The sequence below is a fragment of the Gastrolobium bilobum genome, unplaced genomic scaffold (genome assembly GCF_033153095.1).
Source record: "Gastrolobium bilobum isolate Gb01-03AN ecotype WA unplaced genomic scaffold, APGP_CSIRO_Gbil_v1 utg6656, whole genome shotgun sequence".
NCBI classification, from domain to species: domain Eukaryota; kingdom Viridiplantae; phylum Streptophyta; class Magnoliopsida; order Fabales; family Fabaceae; genus Gastrolobium; species Gastrolobium bilobum.
The window spans coordinates 22,560-43,202 of NW_026896856.1; positions in this window are offsets into that span (position 1 = coordinate 22,560).

Genomic DNA, 20,643 nt, shown 5'->3' on the forward strand with positions numbered 1-20,643 from the left:
GAGGAACCATCCGGAAGTGTGCAAACTTCACTAGCTCATTAAACTTAGCCAGGTACTCATCAACAGACATCGAGCCCTGTACCAAACGATCAAACTCTCCCTGCTTCCTCTCCTGCGCATCATAGGGAAAGTATCGGCCCAGAAAGCACTCCTCAAAGAATGGCCACGTCATGACACGGCCCTGCCTCTCAAAAGCACGAGAGGTGTGCGTCCACCACTCATGGGCATTGCCCTCCAGCATGTAGGTCAAGAACATCAGCTTCTGTGGGTCTGTACACTGCATAACCCGAAAAATCTTGTGCAGCGACTCTAGCCATCTCGCAGCAGCAATAGGATCCAAAGACCCCTCAAACACAGGTGGCTTATGCTTCCTGAAAGCATTCAGCCGGCGATCGATCACATCACGATCCTCGGCAATCCCCACAAGGGGCTCCCCCGTCTCAGCGGCATGAGTAGCACTGCCGATGTGACTATGGCTCTCCTCCTGAACACTAGGTGGAGGCGGTGGCGGTGGTGGCGGTGGTGGTGGAGCCTGGCCAAGAGCAGGACTAGCTCTCATCTCTTCCAACATGACTCTCATCATCGTCATGTTCGTCATCCTGTTCGCCTCGATGACTTCCTCAGTGGTCCTCCGGTTCGCTTCACGAACCTCAGCTGCGGCTATCCGGTTCGCCTTGCGAACAACTTCCATCATTGCCGCGTTGGCCACTCTAGCGGCCTCCTGATCGGCTAACCTAGCCGCCTGCATCTCAACCAATGCAGTCAGAATAGGATCGGGTTGATCCTCAGAAGTCTCTCGTGTTCTCCCGGACCTTACCATGACTCTGCACAAGTTACACAAATTATGAGTTGATCAGGCCCACGCAGTGTGATTACATATGCATTATCATAATAAAATTCGACGGAGAAAACAAACAAGACAGACACAACCAAACATCCTAGCTATTGCAATACATACAGGCTTTTCCCTCGAATCATTGCTCTGATACCATAAATGTAACACCCCGTATATATCCGGCAATGTTATCATAATATCGTATTAAGCTGAGCTTAATAAAAAAAATGCGGAATTACTTTCTCTTTTCAATTATGATGCCATTAACATTACCAGCTTGCTTAATAATCAATTAATAGAACATCGCTTGGATGTAATTGCAATAAAACAGCTAACTGAAATACCTCATAACATAGATAATATAAATGTGGCTCTAGTCACGGAACTACAACAATGTAGACCGGACCATCTAACAGTTTATACAACTCCAATCTAAAAAGTACTAACAGAAAGTGTCACGGACAATCCCCATGCTCACTCAAATAAGGCAAGATGCCCAACATCAGTCTCAACAACAACATATCATAAATAGCGGAAAACATAAATAGCATCAATATCCAGTCATGCTAACAAATAAGCAGAAACAACATAATCAGCTAAGCTACGGCCTCCTGCCGCCTGAGGCATCAGTACCCATACTACCTGATCCTGAAATAAGCATTCCCCAAACGTGGGGTAAGATCTCTAATCTAGAAATCTCAGTAAGTCAGTGAGTCCTCAAGGATCTTCCACCCTAAGCTCACTTACATGTGCAATATAAGTTCAAAAACAGTTTATCATTTATCATTTCTAAAACAATGCAATGCAGCAGATAATCATGCCATGTGTGTCAATACTAATCTACTGGCCAGAGACAGTGCAGGTATACGTCTATCACATACACACCGTGCAAGTACCACTTGCATTCACCCCGGTACATCGTCTTGTATGGCGCTACATACTCAGGCTTCCCGTCAAGATGAAACAACACATGCATATTAAAAGTCATTACATGTAAAGTTCAATCAACATATCAAATATCCAAAAGCATGTACACAGCATGCATAAACCATACCCCCATGGGACATGTGGAACCACAATATGGCTAAACCGAGGACACGAAAGCTTACCTTGCAAGCTAACTCCAAAAGCCAAGAGTCCACAGCTCAAAGTCCAAACACAGCAGATTCACAATCTGTTATGGACCAAAAATACATCAACAACATGCACCACAAGCATACAATATTAAGACAACGCCTTTCCATACGTTTAACGTCTTAAGGCTCCATACCAAGCCATAAGTCCTTAATCACTTGATTCTGACTTAGTTTAATTAAAACAGAAGTTCAACTTCATCAATCTAGGGTCCACAAACCCCCAATAGCCTACTGTCCTCACAGCACAGCTACTGTTCTTCGAAATCCCAGAATACCCGTATATTCCTCGGGGCCATATCCGGATATGCAATATCCGGATATCATGAATCCCATATCCGGATATCACATATCCGGATATTCCTCGGGCACATATCCGGATATTTCACGACAGAATGCAGAAGATACATTCCGTGAAGATATCCATCCAAGGTTGGGTTTTTAACGATTTAAAGCACCTAAACATGCATTTCTAGGTGTGTTCAACATTACCCCACAACAAGTTATCATATTTAAGCCTTAACATGCATCAAGCTTTCATTTTTAAGTTCAAAGACTAAAGACCAAAGGTGACAAGGCTTACCAAAGCTCAATCAGCCAACAAGAGGTGCTCTTGGAGCTCAAAACGTCACTCCAAGGTTTTGTCTCTCTCTGGACACGAAAATGGTACACCAAGGTGGTTCTTTTACTCAAAAGCTCCTTTAAGCCTCAAAACCCAATGAGCAAGGAGTCACTCCACCCAAACCTCAACTCAGAACACAAACAGCCCACAAACAGTGGTCAAACCTCAAGCACAGCACCCTCACACCCTCTCAAGATGTTTCTCAAGTGTTTCCCAAGTGTAAGGATGAAGATAAATCAAGAAAGATCAAGACTTGGTTCAAGAATGGAAGGAAAGGCCAATAAAGCAGTCACCAAGCAGCTGGTCAACTCCCTCTCACGTTGGTTTTCTGTTTTCTAGGGCTATGTGCCCTTAAAAATGGGTATTTATAACCCAAACGCACTTAAACACACAGTATTAACTTTAATTGCTACGCTTAGAATTTTAATCCCAAACTTTGGATTATGAAACTACATAATTTTCTAAGATTTATCATATTTTTCTTATAATTTTCTGAGCACTTTTCCGGTACGCGCTTTTCAAAGCCAGTACCGGTTTCCAGCACCAGTTCTCATTATCTGGACTTGAAACTCGTTTTACAAGTCCTACATATCATTCTAGTAATTATCATACACTTATTATAATTTTTCGGGATACTTTTTCGGTACGCATTTATACTGACTAGCAGAACCGGTATCTGCACTTTTCTTCCGAAAAGCGACTTTCAGCATTTTTACCCACTTACTATAATTATTAAAGCCTCTTAATAATTACTAGAGTCAATTATGGAATCATTCCCTAATTTTTCATAATTAATTAATTAAATACCTTAATTAACGGTGCAGGTTCTTACATTCACCCCACCTTTTTAGGATTTTGACCTCAAAATCAGAAACATACCTGGTCGAAACTCGGGGTACTGCCGGAGAAGATCGTCCTCACGCTCCCAAGTACACTCCTCAGGGGTCCTTCCGGTCCACTGCACCTTGACCATCGGAATGATCTTGCTCCTCAGCTTCTTCTCGCCACGATCGAGAATCTGTAGTGGTCCTACGGGAGTCTTTAAGTTCTCCCGAACTTCCACATCATCCGGTTGCTCCACGTGCGAAGGATCTGCTATGTACCTCCGAAGTTGAGACACGTGAAACACGTCGTGGATGTTGGCCAGGTTCGGAGGCAAGGCAAGCCGGTAGGCAACAGGTCCTACTCTACCAAGAATCTGGTATGGCCCAATAAACCGCGGGCTCAGCTTCTTCACTCCGAGTGCCCGTCCAACACCCGTGACAGGTGAAAGTCTCACAAAAACGTGCTCACCCTCACTGAACTCCAGTGGACGATGCTTGACATCGTAGTAGCTCTTTTGACGATTATGTGCCTGCTTCAGCTTTTCCCTGATCATCTGGATCTGCAGGGTGGTATCTTGGATATAGTCCAAGCCAAACAACTCACGATCCCCAACCTCCGACCAGCAGGTAGGTGTACGACACCTCCTATCGTAGAGCGCCTTGTAGGGTGCCATGCCCAAGCTAGCATGAAAACTGTTGTTATAAGAAAACTCTACCAATGGAAGGTACCTATCCCATGCCGAGCCCTGCTCCAACGTGCAAGCCCGCAACATGTCCTCCAAGGTCTGGATAGTCCGCTCAGTCTGTCCATCAGTCTGAGGGTGATAGGTTGTACTCAGTCTCAACTGCGTACCAAAAGCTCCCTGCAGCGCCTCTCAGAACCGAGATGTGAACTTCGGGTCCCTATCACTGATGATACTCACGGGCACCCCGTGAAGCCTCACAATCTCGCGAACATACAGTTTGGCCAACTGCTCTGTAGTGAAGCTCACCTTCACTGGAAGAAAATGGGCAGACTTCGTCAGTCTGTCCACAATGACCCATGTCGAGTCACAGCCAACCTGAGTCTTCGGCAGACCCACAACGAAGTCCATGGAAATGCTCTCCCATTTCCACTCTGGAATCTCAAGAGGTTGAAGTTTACCATATGGCTTTTGGTGTTCAATCTTCACTTTCTGGCAAACCAAACACTTGGACACAAAGATAGCAACATCTTTCTTCATGCCCAGCCACCAGAAGTTCTTCTTCAAGTCTTGATACATCTTAGTAGCACCAGGGTGGATAGAAAACTGACCATTATGGCCTTCTTCCATAACCTCTTCTGTCAATGGACCTCGAGGAACCATAATCCTCCGCTGGAACAAAAGCAATCCCTCATCATTCCAAGACACACCAACATAAAGAATATTTCATTTATTTATTTACATAGAACACCAACATAAAGAACTCCCACTAAACCGTAGTATCATCGAACAAAACAACACCCATATGAGCAGTATGCTCGTGAAAGACCTTATGCACTAAGCCTTTAGTAAGCGGATCCGCAAGCATGGAGTTCGTCCCTATGTGTTCTATGGAAATCTGACCACTTTGAACTCTTTCTTTAACAACAAGAAACTTTATATCGATGTGCTTCAATTTTGAAGAGCTTCTGTTGTTGTTGGAGTACAACACTGCTGACCTGTTGTCACAATAAATCTTCAGTGGCCTTTCAACACCACTCACTATATGCAGCCCTATGACAAAGTTTCGTAGCTATACCCCATGGTTTGATGCCTCAAAACAAGCTACAAATTCAGCGGCCATAGTAGAGGAAGCTACGAGTGTCTGTTTAACACTCTTCCAAGAAATAGCTCCTCCGGCCAACATGTAGACATAACCTAACGTGGATCTTTTACTATCTTGGCATCCAGCAAAATCAGAGTCAGTATATCCGACGATCTCTAATTCATCTGACCTCCGATATGTAAGCATATAATCTTTTGTTCTCTTTAAATACCGTATAACCCTCTTGGCTGTTTTCCAATGATCCATTCCTGGATTGCTCAAGTATCTTCCTAACACTCCCATTATAAATGCTATATCAGGGCGAGTACAAACCTGGGCATACATAAGGCTTCCTACTGCCGAAGCATAAAGTACCTTTGTCATTTCTATCATCTCAAGCTTACCTTTAGGGCATTGGGCGAGACTAAACTTGTCTCCCCTAGATATGGGCGTATCTCCTAACGCACAATCCTTCATGCCAAATATATCCAAAATCTTTTCAATGTAGGCCTTTTGTGATAACTGTAGGATACCTTGAGCGCGATCTCGAAGTATCTGTATTCTTAAGACAAAAGATGCATCACCAAGGTCCTTGATCTCAAAAATTTTAGTGAGAAGTTTCTTGGTTTCATGCAATAAGCCTATATCGCTACTGGCAAGTAAGATATCATCAACATATAGTATCAGGAATATGAATTTACTCCCACTGAACTTGTGATACACACAATCTTCCACTAAGTTCACCTCAAAGCCATAGGAGATAATAACCTGATGGAATTTATGGTACCATTGACGAGAAGCATGCTTAAGGCCATAGATGGACTTTTTCAATTTGCAAACCATAGACTTTGAATCTCTCAATACAAAGTTTTCTGGTTGCACCATATAAATTGTCTCATCAATGTTACCATTGAGAAACGCTGCCTTTACGCCCATCTGATGTAGCTCCAAATCCAAATGAGCCACAAGCGCCATTATTGTCCTAAAGGAGTCCTTCGTAGAAACCGGAGAGAAAGTCTCTTTATAGTCTATGCCTTCTTTCTGAGTGAAACCTCTAGCAACTAGACGCGCCTTATATCTTTCGATTTTGCCATTTAAATCCCTTTTGGTTTTCAATATCCATTTACAACCAATGGGTTTCGCACCTTTAGGCAACTCAATAAGATCCCAAACGTCGTTGTCTTTCATAGATTGCATCTCATCTTTCATGGCATCAATCCATTTATGAGCATTAGAGCTTTCTAAGACTTGTTGGAAGTTGATTGGATCATCTTCCTTCAAGCTTAAAATATTTTCATGCTCTTGAAGAAACACAATATAATCATCCGGAATTGCATTTCTCCTTTCTCTAGTGGATCTCCTTAATGACACTTCTTGAGTTTGATGAGTTTGTTCTATAGGTGGCATAGGGGGTGGTTCATTATTGTCTTGACCCAAAGCAATGTCAGAGACCAAAGCCTGTTCCATAACAATGTCATGCAGAGGGACCTGATCATTAATTGCTTGTTCCGTAATTGCATCTTGAATGATGACAATATTAGGAAGAGAAATATAATTTTCTTCCTCATCAAAGACAACATTCCTTATTTTATCTTCCTCCCCCCCAAACTCAACATCCTCAAGGAATCTGGCATTTCCCGTCTCAAAAAAGGATCTTGTAGTGGGTTATAAAACTTAAAGCCCCGAGAGCGTTCAGCATATCCAGCAAAATAACAGCTGATTGTTCTTGAGTCCAACTTTCTTTCATTTGGCCTATAAGGCCTCGCTTCTGCTGGACAACCCCAAATGTGTAAATGCCTTATGCGAGGTTTCTTTCCATTCCATAGCTCATAAGGGGTTTTTGTCACTGCTTTGCTAGAAACCCTATTAAGGATATAAACTGCAGTCTTTAGTGCTTCTCCCCAAAGTGATTCTGGCAATGAAGAATGACTAAGCATACTCCTCACCATGTCTTTAAGAGTCCGGTTTCGCCTTTCCGCAACACCATTCATGCTAGGTTTACTTGGCATTGTGTATTGCGGGACGATTCCACACTTCTTTAGGAAGATCAAAAAGGGCCCTGGACGCTGTTCACCTGATCCATCAGATCTACCATAGTATTCACCACCACGATCAGATCTAATGGCCTTAATTTTCTTGCCTAACTGAAGTTCAACTTTAGCTTTAAATTCTTTGAACACATCCAATGATTGTGACTTCTCTCTAATCAAATATAGGTATCCAAATCTTGAATAGTCGTCTATGAATGTGATAAAGTATTGTTGACCATTCCAAGAGGCTATAGGAAATGGTCCACAGATATCCGTATGAATCAATTCTAAGACGTCTGAAGCTCTGTTGGAACCTATTTTTCTTATGTTTGTCTGTTTCCCCTTTATGCATTCAATGCACACCTCAAAATCATCCAGATCAAGGGGTTCAAGAATTCCATTAGTCACAAGCCTCTGAATTCTCTGTTTAGAGATATGACCTAAACGCTTGTGCCACAGAACCAGTACCAACAAACTAAAGTGAGAGTCATACCCTTCTTTTCGCGCCATGCCTTGTATTTGGAACACTCTTTCTTCATGTGTCCAGATTTCTTACAAAAGAAGCAGGTGAATTCCTGGTCCTGCTTCTTTTGCTTCTTTGGCAAAGCATCCGCATTATCCTTAGCTCTCTTTCTTTTCTTGTCTTTTGGAGGTTGATGCCAAGTGAGCACTATCAGTCTTCTCTCGCTGTAACCTCTCTTCCTCTTGCACGCAGTGAGAAATGAGCTCATTAAGAGTCCATTTTTCCTTTTGAGTGTTATAACTCACCACAAATTGACCGTATTGTGCAGGAATAGAGATAATAACTAAGTACATGAGCAACTCGGAGGGCAGCTCTAACTTTAATGCCTTTAGTTTTCCAGCAAGATTAGACATTTCCATAATGTACTCCCTTATGTTTTCCTTTCCTTTATACCTCATGTTTATGAGTTTGGACAAGGTTTGATCAATTTCAGCCTTTTCATTTCGAGCAAAGTATTGCTCGAGTTCCTTCAGAAATAACTTGGCATCAGTAGTCTCAACAATCGAGCCCCTAAACGCCTCCGGAACGCAACGTTTCATGATCATCAGACACATGCGATTTGAACGTTCCCACTTCTCAATTTTATCCATGTTTGGATTCTCCTGAGTGGAAGTGGGTTTCTCAGTCCTTAGCGCATTGTCGAGATCCATGCAGCCGAGAACAATTTCCACATTCTCTTTCCACAGCTTGAAATTTGCCCCATTAAGCATTGGAAGCAAATTCATTTGAGCAACATAATTGGCAGCGATAGCAGAAACTATACAGAGAACAAAAAAGATAACATACAAATAATCCGAAGTAAAATGAGTTTATTGTAAGATACCTAGCACAACATTAATATTTAGTCTGTGGACAAAAATATCAACTTATAAGTGGTACTCTTAATGTAGTAATCAAACATTGACAATAAGTCATGTCAAATCATAGCCTTCCTGTGGGCCGACTATGAATTACATGGAGAATTCTTGATAATTGTCACATATTTATTACCACAGGTATGTTTGTTACTTGGCCAAATAATAACCTTCCTGTGGGCCGATCACTATCCGCATAAGCAATAAACACACACATGATCACATAACATATGTTATTTGGCCAAACAATAACCTTCCTGTGGGCCGATTATTATTTGCATAAATAAAATATATTTATATGACCAACCTATTTGAAATCAAATTAACCTTTATAAATTTGGCCACTGTGGCGGCTAACAAATCTATCATATTTAATTTCAAATAGAAACCTTTAGGGATAATAAACCCATTTAAAAATAAAATAACAACAATAAAGAAAATTATTCTTTATCAATCCTCAATGTATATACATACATACTATATCATTATACCATTAACAATAAATATCTTTTCATTATAAGGCTTAAAAAATGATGCACAAACAACGCACATGTAAGCCTTTTCAAATGAAAGCTTGAAAATGATGCATACAATAAATACCTTTTCATTATAAGGCTTAAAAATTAATGTACAATCGACGCACATGTAAGCCTTTTCAAATGAAAGCTTGAAAATGATGCATAATACCAAAAATAAATAAATTATATTTAGCTTTTAACAAAGAATATCAAATATAAGGAAAACCCCAAAACCAAAGACCTTAAACACTTGATTTCTTTCAAACCGTAAGTCCAAAATTTTCTAAGAGAATTCATTGTTTATTCAAAAAATTCAAACAACAAAACCTCATCGATTATAAAGCCAAAATTCTTTCAAACATTCCATCTATTCACAGATTCAAAATTTAAATAATAAACCCTTATTAAACTGTGGATCCTAGTTTTTTTCTAAAAAATGTAGCTTTTGTTCCAAAACCAAAAAATCACCGTCAGGGAACAAAAATAACACTACATAGCTAATACAAAATACATAAGATGGAACCCGCGTTCAAAAAATAATAAACTTTATGCCAAAAGACAATAAAGCAAAACTTTTCATGATTAATCATATATAAAAATCACAAAACTTAATTTCCTCATAATTCAATATGACGATGGCTCTGATACCAATTGTTGGAATTTTTAATTCTTCTAAACTTTATGGTGATAACTATCACCTACAAGCCAAGATCCATCATACCAAATCATAAAGAAAAATAAGAACAATATAAAGGTGGAGGAATACCTGTCTCTATTGCAGCGGAATAACTTTGATCTTGTCTCTTGGGGTTTGTAGTCTTCCTCAGTCAAATCACCCTAAAACCGAATTCCTTAGTGTGTCGTCTCTCTCTTGATGGGGAAGAGAAACTAGGGTTGTTAATTTGACGTCTTGGGGACCATAACCCTTATAGTGTTTTTATCTTTATTGTTGGGCCAATAAGCTCCCATTATACCTAGTTGACCCAACACTGGTATCCACTCATTCAGCCCATACTCACTTAGGAATCTATTTGGGAATATTTAACTGATCACTTTAATTTACCCAATATATATAAATAGCACAATATAATTATTAATATAATATGTGACCCACAATAATTATTAGAAAATATAATTTCCTAACAATTTGACATACAACTCAGATGGTTTCGATTCAATGTTTCATATATCATGGAACAATGCCCCTTTTTCGATAGGTAGAAGAATCAAACAAAGCTAAGTGGAACTTTAACCGTAACAGCGCCCCTATAGAGCGGTTCATAATCAGTTTTAACAAAAATTGAACTGAACTAATGGTTAAGTTTTTAAACCGAACCATTTTCTTCTTTTAAAAATCCAAAACAGGTTTGAAACCGGTTCCAAAATCGGTTTATGGTTTATAACCGGTTTGATTTAAAATCGATTTTAAACAGGTTTTAATTCAAAATCGGTTTTAAATCAAAATCAGTTATGAACCATAAACCAGTTATTCAATTCATAACTGGTTTTTTAACAAATTCAAAATCGATTTTTGATGGATTGTGCTATTTTTATAAGTAGTCGTTTGTTTCTCCCGGTTATAGGTAGTTGACCAACTATATCTAGCAAGAATCTTCATTGTTTTGGAACTCTCCGAATAAAATGATTATAACACCTCACAATTTTAAATCAAGTAATTAAAATATTAAGTGAGCATTCAAGTGATGGATTAGTGAAAATCCTAAAGAATATGCCAAAATACAAAGAAATGGCAAAACGATAATTAGCCAACACGCAATCCTAGGAAGATAAAAAATTGAGTAGAAGGTCTCATATGGTAAAAATAACCCTGGAAATGGGTTCAGAACGAAAAATTGAGTGGATAGGCAAGTTTCAGAAAAATCAGTGAATAGTGTTTTTCGCGGGTAAAAATACCGCGTTACGATTGCACCGTAAAACGTGCCAGTTGAATTTTGAGCTCTAGGTTTCAAATATGAGTTACAAATGGTCTAATGAGTTAGGAAATATGACTGTCGATAAAATTTGATGAAAGTAAGTCATTTTGGGGAAGCGTGCCAACGACGCGCGCGATAGCTTAAAACAGTGTTTTCTCCGAATGACCGGAAAAATCCGGATTCATCTGATCAAGTATGATTAAAGGACAATGGTTAATGTTAAAAATTAGAGTTTCTAAATAGGTTGTGAATTTACGGACGTTTAATGGAATCGAAGGAAAATTCGAATTAGTTTTAAATCGCGTGAGGTGGCGGTGGGACCCACCCCACTTAAGTGACTTAAGCCACATGTGCTTGGCACTATTCATGCATCACTTTCCTCCCTTCTTCTTGTTCAAACCCGCAGCCACCATAGCCATTCCCCTCCAAGATTTCATTTCACCATAACTTAGCCATTTCTTCACCAAATCCATTGGTTCTTGTCTTGAAATTTGATGGAAATGGCCTTCTAAACCCATTGGTGGTACTCCCAAGCCTTGAATGCCACTAGATTTTGAGAAAAACCCTCCCCAAAGCCGCGGCCCTTTCCTTTAGATTTGTGAAAATGGTGTTGATTGATGCTCCAATGGTGGAGTATGTTTAGGAGGAGCCTTGTGCCAAGCTTTTGGGTGGGTTTCCTTGTGTTCCAATGGTTTAATTTTGTGGTTGAATTTATGAACCCTAAAGAGGGCTTGTTGGATTGATGTGTTTAGAGAGCTCAATTGGAAGATATTTGTACATGAATGTGTCTTAGAATGATGTGTAGTAGCCATAAATGCAATAAAAATTATTGATGAAAAATGTGAATTTTTAACTTAGACATTTTTGAGGTTGTCATGACTTTGAGTTTTGAAAATGTGTTAGGATTGGATTGATGAGTTATTGTATGATTGTATGTTGATATAATAGGATTGTATGAGGTGTGGATTGGTTAAAATTGAGTGAAAATCTTTGGAATTCCCTATGTTACAATTCGGCCTTTAAAGGAAAAATTTGGGAATGGATGTTGTTGAAAATTAATTGAGTGATGTACTATGTGTTATATGGTACTTAGATGGGTTGTGTTGTGGTTGGAAAGTGTTTGAATCAATGGGAAAAATGAATTGTGTTTAGAGACCTAAATGATCCTAGAGTGAAATATTTCGCAAAACGATGCGTAAATGTCGTAAAACGGAAAAACGACGATTGAACTAGCCTCTAAGCAACCTAAGGAAGCGTTATAAAATGAGAAAGAAAATTTAGAAAAATAAATCTCAAATTATCACTTGAATAGTCGAACCATCAAGGGAGGATTTTGTGATTTTGCGTTTTGATGCTATTTGACGCGTACTGATGGATGTACGTGATTGTATAGGTTGCCGTACGTTGACTTGAATCCCGAAACTTGAATCTAGGAGTTGCCCTTGGTCCTGGACCAAGTGGATTGAGGTATGTAATTGGTTCAATGCATGTATAATTGTAAATTAGCATGTATTGTTTGAATTATAAGAGATTGGGAATGTCCTCTGTGTAGGCATTCTGCTGTGTACCAAGTTGAGGGATAAGCTGCTGCGGAGCTAGTTAGGAAATTACTTAAGGTAACCTCTTGGTACTTGGGCTTGTACCCCTTTTCTGTTCCACCTTGCCAGTTGATGGCAACGGTAGAAAGTGTGTATGAGTAATATAGAACACATGAGCATGCATGCATTATTACTATGGGTATTTATGTACCGAGTCTCTAGCCAGTAGACAGTTTTATTAGCCTGCGAGCAGTTTCGGACTTCCGCTGGATAGGTCTCCAGGAGGGAGTTCCAGTTGACTGCGTGTCATGGTGTGTGATCCGAGTAGGAGCACACTAGGAATGTCTTTAGCGTTTTGGATGGTTTGGGCATCATGGTAGTGGTTTCTTTGAACACACCTTGGATGATACCCATAGGCTTATATATGCCCAGGGCGTACGTGGAATTGGGGTTACCATCCCGTATCGTCGTAGTTTGTATCTTTATATTCCCCATTTCTCTAAATCCCTTGCTATATCCCGTTTTCAAAGTGGTTGTTTTATTCTATTGATATGCATCGAAGTGAACCATTGGGTGGAGTTTTCTCCAGAACCTCTTGGTTACTGAGATATATTCGTATATCTCACCCTGTCTCGGGGCATTTATTTCAGGAGGTAGCAGTGGAGCCGGAGCAGCGGGCAAGAGGCCCGCAGAGTGAGCAGTGGAGTGCTTCATATTTTGCATTTTGTTGGCCGTGTGGCCTAGGCTAGACTTAGGGCATGAACATCTCATATGTATGTGGGATGAGCTTCATTAGCATATTTGTTCATGCCATTTTGCCTAAGTCTAGTAGTTATGTATTTGGTTATGTTGTTATTTGAATTTAAGTTGTAATATTGGAAGAATGTAAGTTAAAGTTTAAGTTTCAAGTTGTAAGTTGTAAAGCAATCTTATAATCATATTTGATGCATGACTATTTATGATGGAAGGGCCTTAGGCCTATTTTAGGGTATGATTACATGTATGATGAAAATATGCATGAAAAAGGTGTTAGTGATTGCAACTACTTAAGGATGATTAATATGAATTATATGCCTAATAACTATAAACTGGATTGGATTGTAAGTGCCCCAAGGCGTTGTTGGTCCTTGTGTGTGCCACCCATTGGATTATTACTGTATTATCATGTGATTATTAGGTACATTTGAGGCTTAAATGATCTTTTACAAATTTGGGATTATTGGAAAAACAAAGGAAATTCTGACGAAATTTCTGTAGAATTGGCAGATTTTAGGCGAACTTCGAGAGAGCATATCTCCCTCCATAGAGGTCCAATAGGGACGTGCCATACGCCATTTTGAAGGTTGAGATGTCCTCTATCTTGTGTCAAAAATTGGGAAAAATATGGGTTGATCTTCGGCCTGAAATAAATGGAGAAACACGGACTGCTCATGTGCCACTGCATCTGGGGCAGATCTGGACCTGATTTGGGAAATTAATTCCCGCTTCGTTTCTCAGTCAAATTAAGCGTGTGATATATCAAAATGAATTTTGAGATGTCTAGTTTGTAGGATAAAAATTTGAGAGCAAATGGATGAGTGGATTGAGTGCAGTAATTCGAGTAATGTTAGTGGTTTGGAGCTGTTTTTGGGTTGTTTGGCTATTTGCTTATTCAACTTCAAACGACGATAACCGGAGCAAATGAGCTCCGAATTGAGCGTATGATAGCTTGTTAAAAAGGGAATTAAAGACAAAGATATAATCCGAGAAGAAGGTTTGTTTGCGAGCGGTGTGGTCGCAGAAAAATTAAGAGTGAAACATGTCCGAATAGGTAAAAACGTAAAGTTTGGAAATTGGCTAAGTGGGTTTATGGGAACCCCTTAGTAACTTATAATAAGTAAAGTAAGTTATAAAAATAGTTTAAATAAGTCTTCCGCAAGAGTTTACGGTTACGGTCACAGCTTTTAATTATTACGCCTTTTTATGTTTTAAATGCTCGCGTAATAATCGAAAAAAGTTTTGATTGAAGGTCTTTTACGAGGTCTTTTATTACGCCTTCAACTAAGTTATATCATATATGGCTGGAGGTCTTTTACGAGGTCCACATTGAAGTTTTCATTCATTTATTCAAAAATGTGTGTGCATGCTATTAACTGTGGGCCCGAATGCCACTGAGAAGGTACTTGTTTTTCTTGGGTTTATGTAGGATTTACATCTAACAACCACATTTTCCATATAGCTCTGACTTATGATATGATATAATATAATTAATCTTTAGTTTATGCTTTATTCTTTACCTTAACGAAAAAATTATTATCCATATGGAACATGTATGTAATGTGACATTCTTTATAGAGGGTGTTACATGTACTATTATAAATAGAGAATTTTAGTAGAACTGAAGATCCCTGTTACAATACCTATCCGAGTAATTTCCATAGTAAATAATATAGTTCTACATGATAGAACAAATTCTAACTACAAAAAATTCTTACTACTAGCTTACTACCCATCACATTACCATTGGATCAAAGAGAGGGAATGTTAAAAAGTTTTTGAAGAGAGAGAAAATGTTAATCTAATGGTAATTAGATAGGTAGTAAGTTGGTAATAGAAAATTTTGATAATGAGAATATCCCTCTTCTAGAACAAAATGTCAAAATATATGGACGGGATAATACAACATTTGGAGTGCAATGCTTTGCCCATAAGTAGAAACTGCATAAAATCAACAGGATAAAGACGACTAATTATATTCGTAGTCTCTATGGTTAAAAAAACAATGCTCAGTTGATACAAATGATATCCTTCTAGACAATGTTAGAATGTTTCATTTGTTGGAATGTCATTTGCACGAACTTTAAAAATGACCACAGCATTTAAAATAAATACATGAGGATATAGGCAATTTAATAAATTCATGGATAACACATATTCACCATGGTTGCCTTCCTTTCTAGCTCCCCGAAAGATTTTAGAATACCCCTATAACCAATCTTTACCATCTCATCTTCAATATGTTAAAATCAGCCCATAAAAAGAAAAAATAATTTACCAATAACAATATTGTAATGAAAATTGGGGCCCAACACCAATCAGATCATCCAATTCAAATTTAATCGATACCAATAGTGCACACTGCATAAGTGATTTGCAGGACAAAATGTAAAAAAATACAACAAAATTTTCAGTAGGTGCTTACCATAGAGCTTCACTGCGCACACATTTTAATGAGTGTGTAAGAAAATATATCAAAGAAATTCTTGACCGCAGCTGCTATCTCTTTGGTTCCCTTGAAAAAACTGTTTGCAATGGTATCCACAAGACATCAGAGTAATGTAAATAAGAAAATATCTCAGGACCCATCCAGTTTGTAGTTACCTCTTTGTACAGTTCAGTTACAAATCCAGCCGGTTGTTGAATATTGAAATCCCAAGTTACTATAGCTGAAAATAAGGACAGGCAATACTCATCAAATCAAAGTATAACTAGAGAAATTGAAATCATTTTTAGCAAAAATAAAATAAAAATGAGACAAATAATCAATTATTCTGGAAGAACTTTCTATACGTATCCACAGTTGAATTTTCTCCGATGAATACCAAATAAATGCAGATTTCAACTCGCATGAAGGAACTTACAGAACAATAATTTGAGCCTTTAATTTTGAAAGCTCGTACTTCTGCTGCCGATTCCTTCTCCGTGAATCTTTTGTAGGAAATCTTAGATTTATGCGGAAGCGGTTTAGGACCTAGTACATTGGTATGCTTACCGAATCATCCTTGTTTCACAATTACCTCTCGGTGCGCAAGTCTCGTGTAGAATCTTCCCTTGTAGGATTCCTCTTCACGAACAGCTCATCTCAGCGCCGCAGCACGAACAACCTCCTTGAAGCTGGACTGTGGCAGATCTTCCAAACTATCTCTCGAGGAGGAAGGGGAAGTGTGTGGGCACTGATTAGATTCAGAGCTTGCCTCTTTCTCACAAAAAGACCTTTTTGGCTGATGACTTAAGAGGTACTATTTATATGGGTTCCAAGAAATCCTAACTCATTGGGCTCTAGGTTCCTTGGGCTCTTCTCATACTAATAACCCATTTGGGCTTTAGTAAAAGAGCAAACCCAACAATCTCCCACTTGCTCTTTTGGATACAAACTTGAGTCGTAAAACCCAAGATCATGTAACCCATAAGTCATCATCTATCCGAAAAATACCCCATCCCTTGTCTCAAGCTAGCTTGGGGATCTACCATCTGTTATTAATCAAAGCTCCTGATAATCAACGAATGATTATCTAATTCGGTGCTACTCCACTAAAAGCCCGAACTTGAACTCCAAGATTAACAACACTTATAACATGAATATGCATCGCCCCTTTGTAGAATGTCTATAATTGATTGACAAGTTTTCTGTAACTCAATCAATTATTTATTCCCTTGACTATGATAGTTTCTCTGATGGATTACATGCACTGGCCAGTGTCTTTAATATCCAAGTACCGAAACATATCAAGGGGACATATCCTACAAATTCCATGTTGTTTATCTCATAAATACCGATAATCAAATAATCTCACTCCCAAAATACCGAGTTATTGGCCGTCAATAGATCAAACTTCACCCGTTGGTAAATCAAAGAATGAAAACTATTTGATTACCTATTTATAATAAACTCAGGATTAAGAGCAATCACATAACTATAGTTAACTGGAGATTTGATACCTTATGACAGAAAAACAACCTTAATCAAATCTCTCCTTGATCCTTTCAATGTGAATGTTAATTCACACCAATATTTTACAATGATTCAGACAAAACCATTTCATAAAATATTGCAGCCTAAATAAAGTGCCCAACTTTATTTAACAGCTGTGAATCCATTCATCAATTGTGAGAACCTATGATCATGTCCTCTATGAACGTATCCATATGATCATATACTCCACAATTTGATCCGGACCTTTATGTTTGTAAATAGTGCGCAAAATAAATAAATAAAACCTTATTTATGAAATTCAGAAAATTATTTTATTGTTTCATTGTCTTACTCCAAGAGCACAATGAAACCAATAACTCCCACTTGCTTAATGCAAGTCTGGGATCCTCCTAAGACCCAAAGAAGTAACATGCCTCTCGAACACAAGTTCAGGCAAACTCTTAGTAACTGGGTCTGCAAGATCCACCTCTAATGCTATCTGAGTTTAGTGAAAAACTCATAGCTCGAGGTTGATTTTCTTGAGTCAATATCCACTTGAAATAACTGAATTTTTGAAAACTCAGCTTTTCAAGACTCCCACTAGAATATACCAGCATATAATCTCTCGTTCTCCAAAGATACTTGAGTACATGCTTAACAATAATCTAGTATTCCTCTAGGTTCAAAATGGTACTATCTCACTACTCCCACTGCGTGACAGATGTCTGGTTTAATGCCCAACATGATATGCATGAGTCTACCTTTGCCAAAGCATAAGATATCCTACTCATGCATTCTTTCTTCTTAGAAGTCTTTGGTTATTCCTTAGGAAGATGAATTCCACATCTGAGAATTATAATTCTTCTATTAGAATTCTCATGTTGAATTTTGGCAAGAGTTTTGTCAATGTAAGTAGCCTGAGGTGATGCCAACAACTTATTCTTCCGGCCTCATAAGAGTTTTATACCAAGAATATAATTGGCTTCCCCAGTACTTCCATACCAAAACACTAACTTAGCCAACTCTTTATGCTTGATATTACCTCCACGTTGTTTCCAATAAGGAGCATATCATCTACATAAAGTACCAGAAAAACTACTGTCTTCCGTTGAATCCTTTACATACAAATACACATCATTCATCAAGGTTCTCTCAAAATCAAAATTTTGATAACCTGATCAAAACTGATGTTCCAAGACCTGGATGCTTGCTTAAGACTATGAAATAGACTTTCACAACTTGCATACCGTGTGTTTCTACCCATTTGCTATAAACCCTTTTTGGTTGTAGTATGCAGATATCCTGACATCCAACTCCCAAAATTAAATCTCATAATTGAGACTTATAGCAACCAAGAGAATCTGGATAGACTCAAGCATGACGTCTGGCAAAAAATGCCTCCAAGCTAGCTTTGAAGTTTTTCACCTTCCTGTCCATCCTCTCTTTGCCTTTTATGTCCACATGCACCTTGTTGGTTTTACCCCTCTTGGTGTTTTTACTAGGACCGAACGGAGTTGAAGTACAAGTATTTCATCTCATTGTTCATAGCTTGAGCAACACTTGATCAACAACATTTTCTAGTGCATTATCGTAACTAGTAGGATCAATGTCACTCAACAAGAGACAACTTGAGAGTTAACAAGGTTCTCTCCCACTACGAATGTACTGCACTAGACCTTGTGTATTTATAGGTAAAACAAAAAGTGGGTCAAATGATGGATCTTCAATTTCTTGAGGATCCGCTTATACTTGATATTGTTCCTTTACATGTGATACTAATATTTCTACTAGTTTCACTTATATATTATCATGTTGAATTTCCAATCATGGTTCTCTTGTTTGTTCACTTAGAGATATATTTATCCCCTCTTGAACAATCAAGGGAACAGTGGATGAAGCTTCTAGAGATTCTTGAAATTCTTGATCTGAGATAAATCTCATCAAGAATAACTTAACTTAAGAGCTTATAATTGCTTATCTAGTCCTCCTTTAAGAAAATCATGTGAGAGCTCACTTAGATTATCTTGTCCTTAAGACTAAATAAGAAATCATCCCTAGTTCTCTTAGGGTAGCCAAAAGATATGCACTCTTCCAAACAAGATTCCATCTCATTTGACTGCTGTTGTAGGACGTGTGTCGTAGCACCCTAAATCCGAATATGGTTTGATCTGGGCTTGCACCCTTTCCATAATTCTTTAAGTGTCTTTACAACAAACTTTGACGGAACCAAGTTAAGAAGGTACATTTCCTTCTCTTAGGCATCTCCCTTGAACAACATTGACAAAGATGAATAACTGAACATGATCTTCACCAAGTCTAGAAATGTTTGATTTTTGCATACTGCAACTTCATTCAACTAACGCGTTCTTAGAGTTGACAGTTACGAAAATTATCCCCTCTTAAATCAAGTAAGACCTGAACTTACCAGATAAGCAGCCAACACTTTAGTCAGACCAAAGTGTTTTTGATTTGAACACCTACATGCTTTTCTGCCTCAGACTAAACCTCTTGGAAATTTCCAAAAACTTTAGACTTACGACGCACTTGGTTCATCTGTCCAAATCCAGAGTAAACATTCATATAATGAAGTACTCATCACCTCTTCTGGTCTGAACGCTAATTGGTCCACCTACATTAGTATGTACCAGTTCCAGTTGAATAGTTGCGCAAACCTTTTTGGCCCTTGTAGGATTGCTTGGCCATTTTACCTTCCAAATAGGACTAACTTGTAGCTGTTAGTTAAAAGATTCTTGAACTTTCAGTCCCTCTTTTAACTAAAATATGTTTCCTACTTGAGATAATGTGACTCAATCACAAAGGCCAAAGTTATGTTTCATTTGAAACTTTTATTTCTTTGGTGAAAATCCTTGTTCATCATCATTTCCATTCAACATAACAAATTTAAAAAGGTTATAGGACATAGGTAATAAAGACTATTTAAACAATGTACCAGAACAAACAAGACGAAGATGAACTTCGAAATGTAACTGAGGAATCAATTGCATTGTCAACCCATGTTTTAACCAAAACAACTAACAAAAATTGAATTCCTCTTGAAATCTGGAACAAATAAACAGTCACCCAAAACCATAGTCTTATAAATAACTTGTCCTACTGCAAATGCAGACACAAGTTCCCATTTTCAAGCTTAAAATATCTATGTCCATTGCTGACAGGTATGCCATGTTTGAACTACTACAAAGAGTAACAAACATAATCAGTGATTCCTGAATCAATAATTCATTCACTGATCAGGCCTTGATATGCCCATGTCAGGTTCTTTTCATCACCTATGGACAATTTTTCTTTCAGTATCCCTTCAGTCTGCACTTGAAGAACTTTCCTTGCGGCTTCTTCATAGCAACTGGTTTGACAACTGATAACCAAGTCATT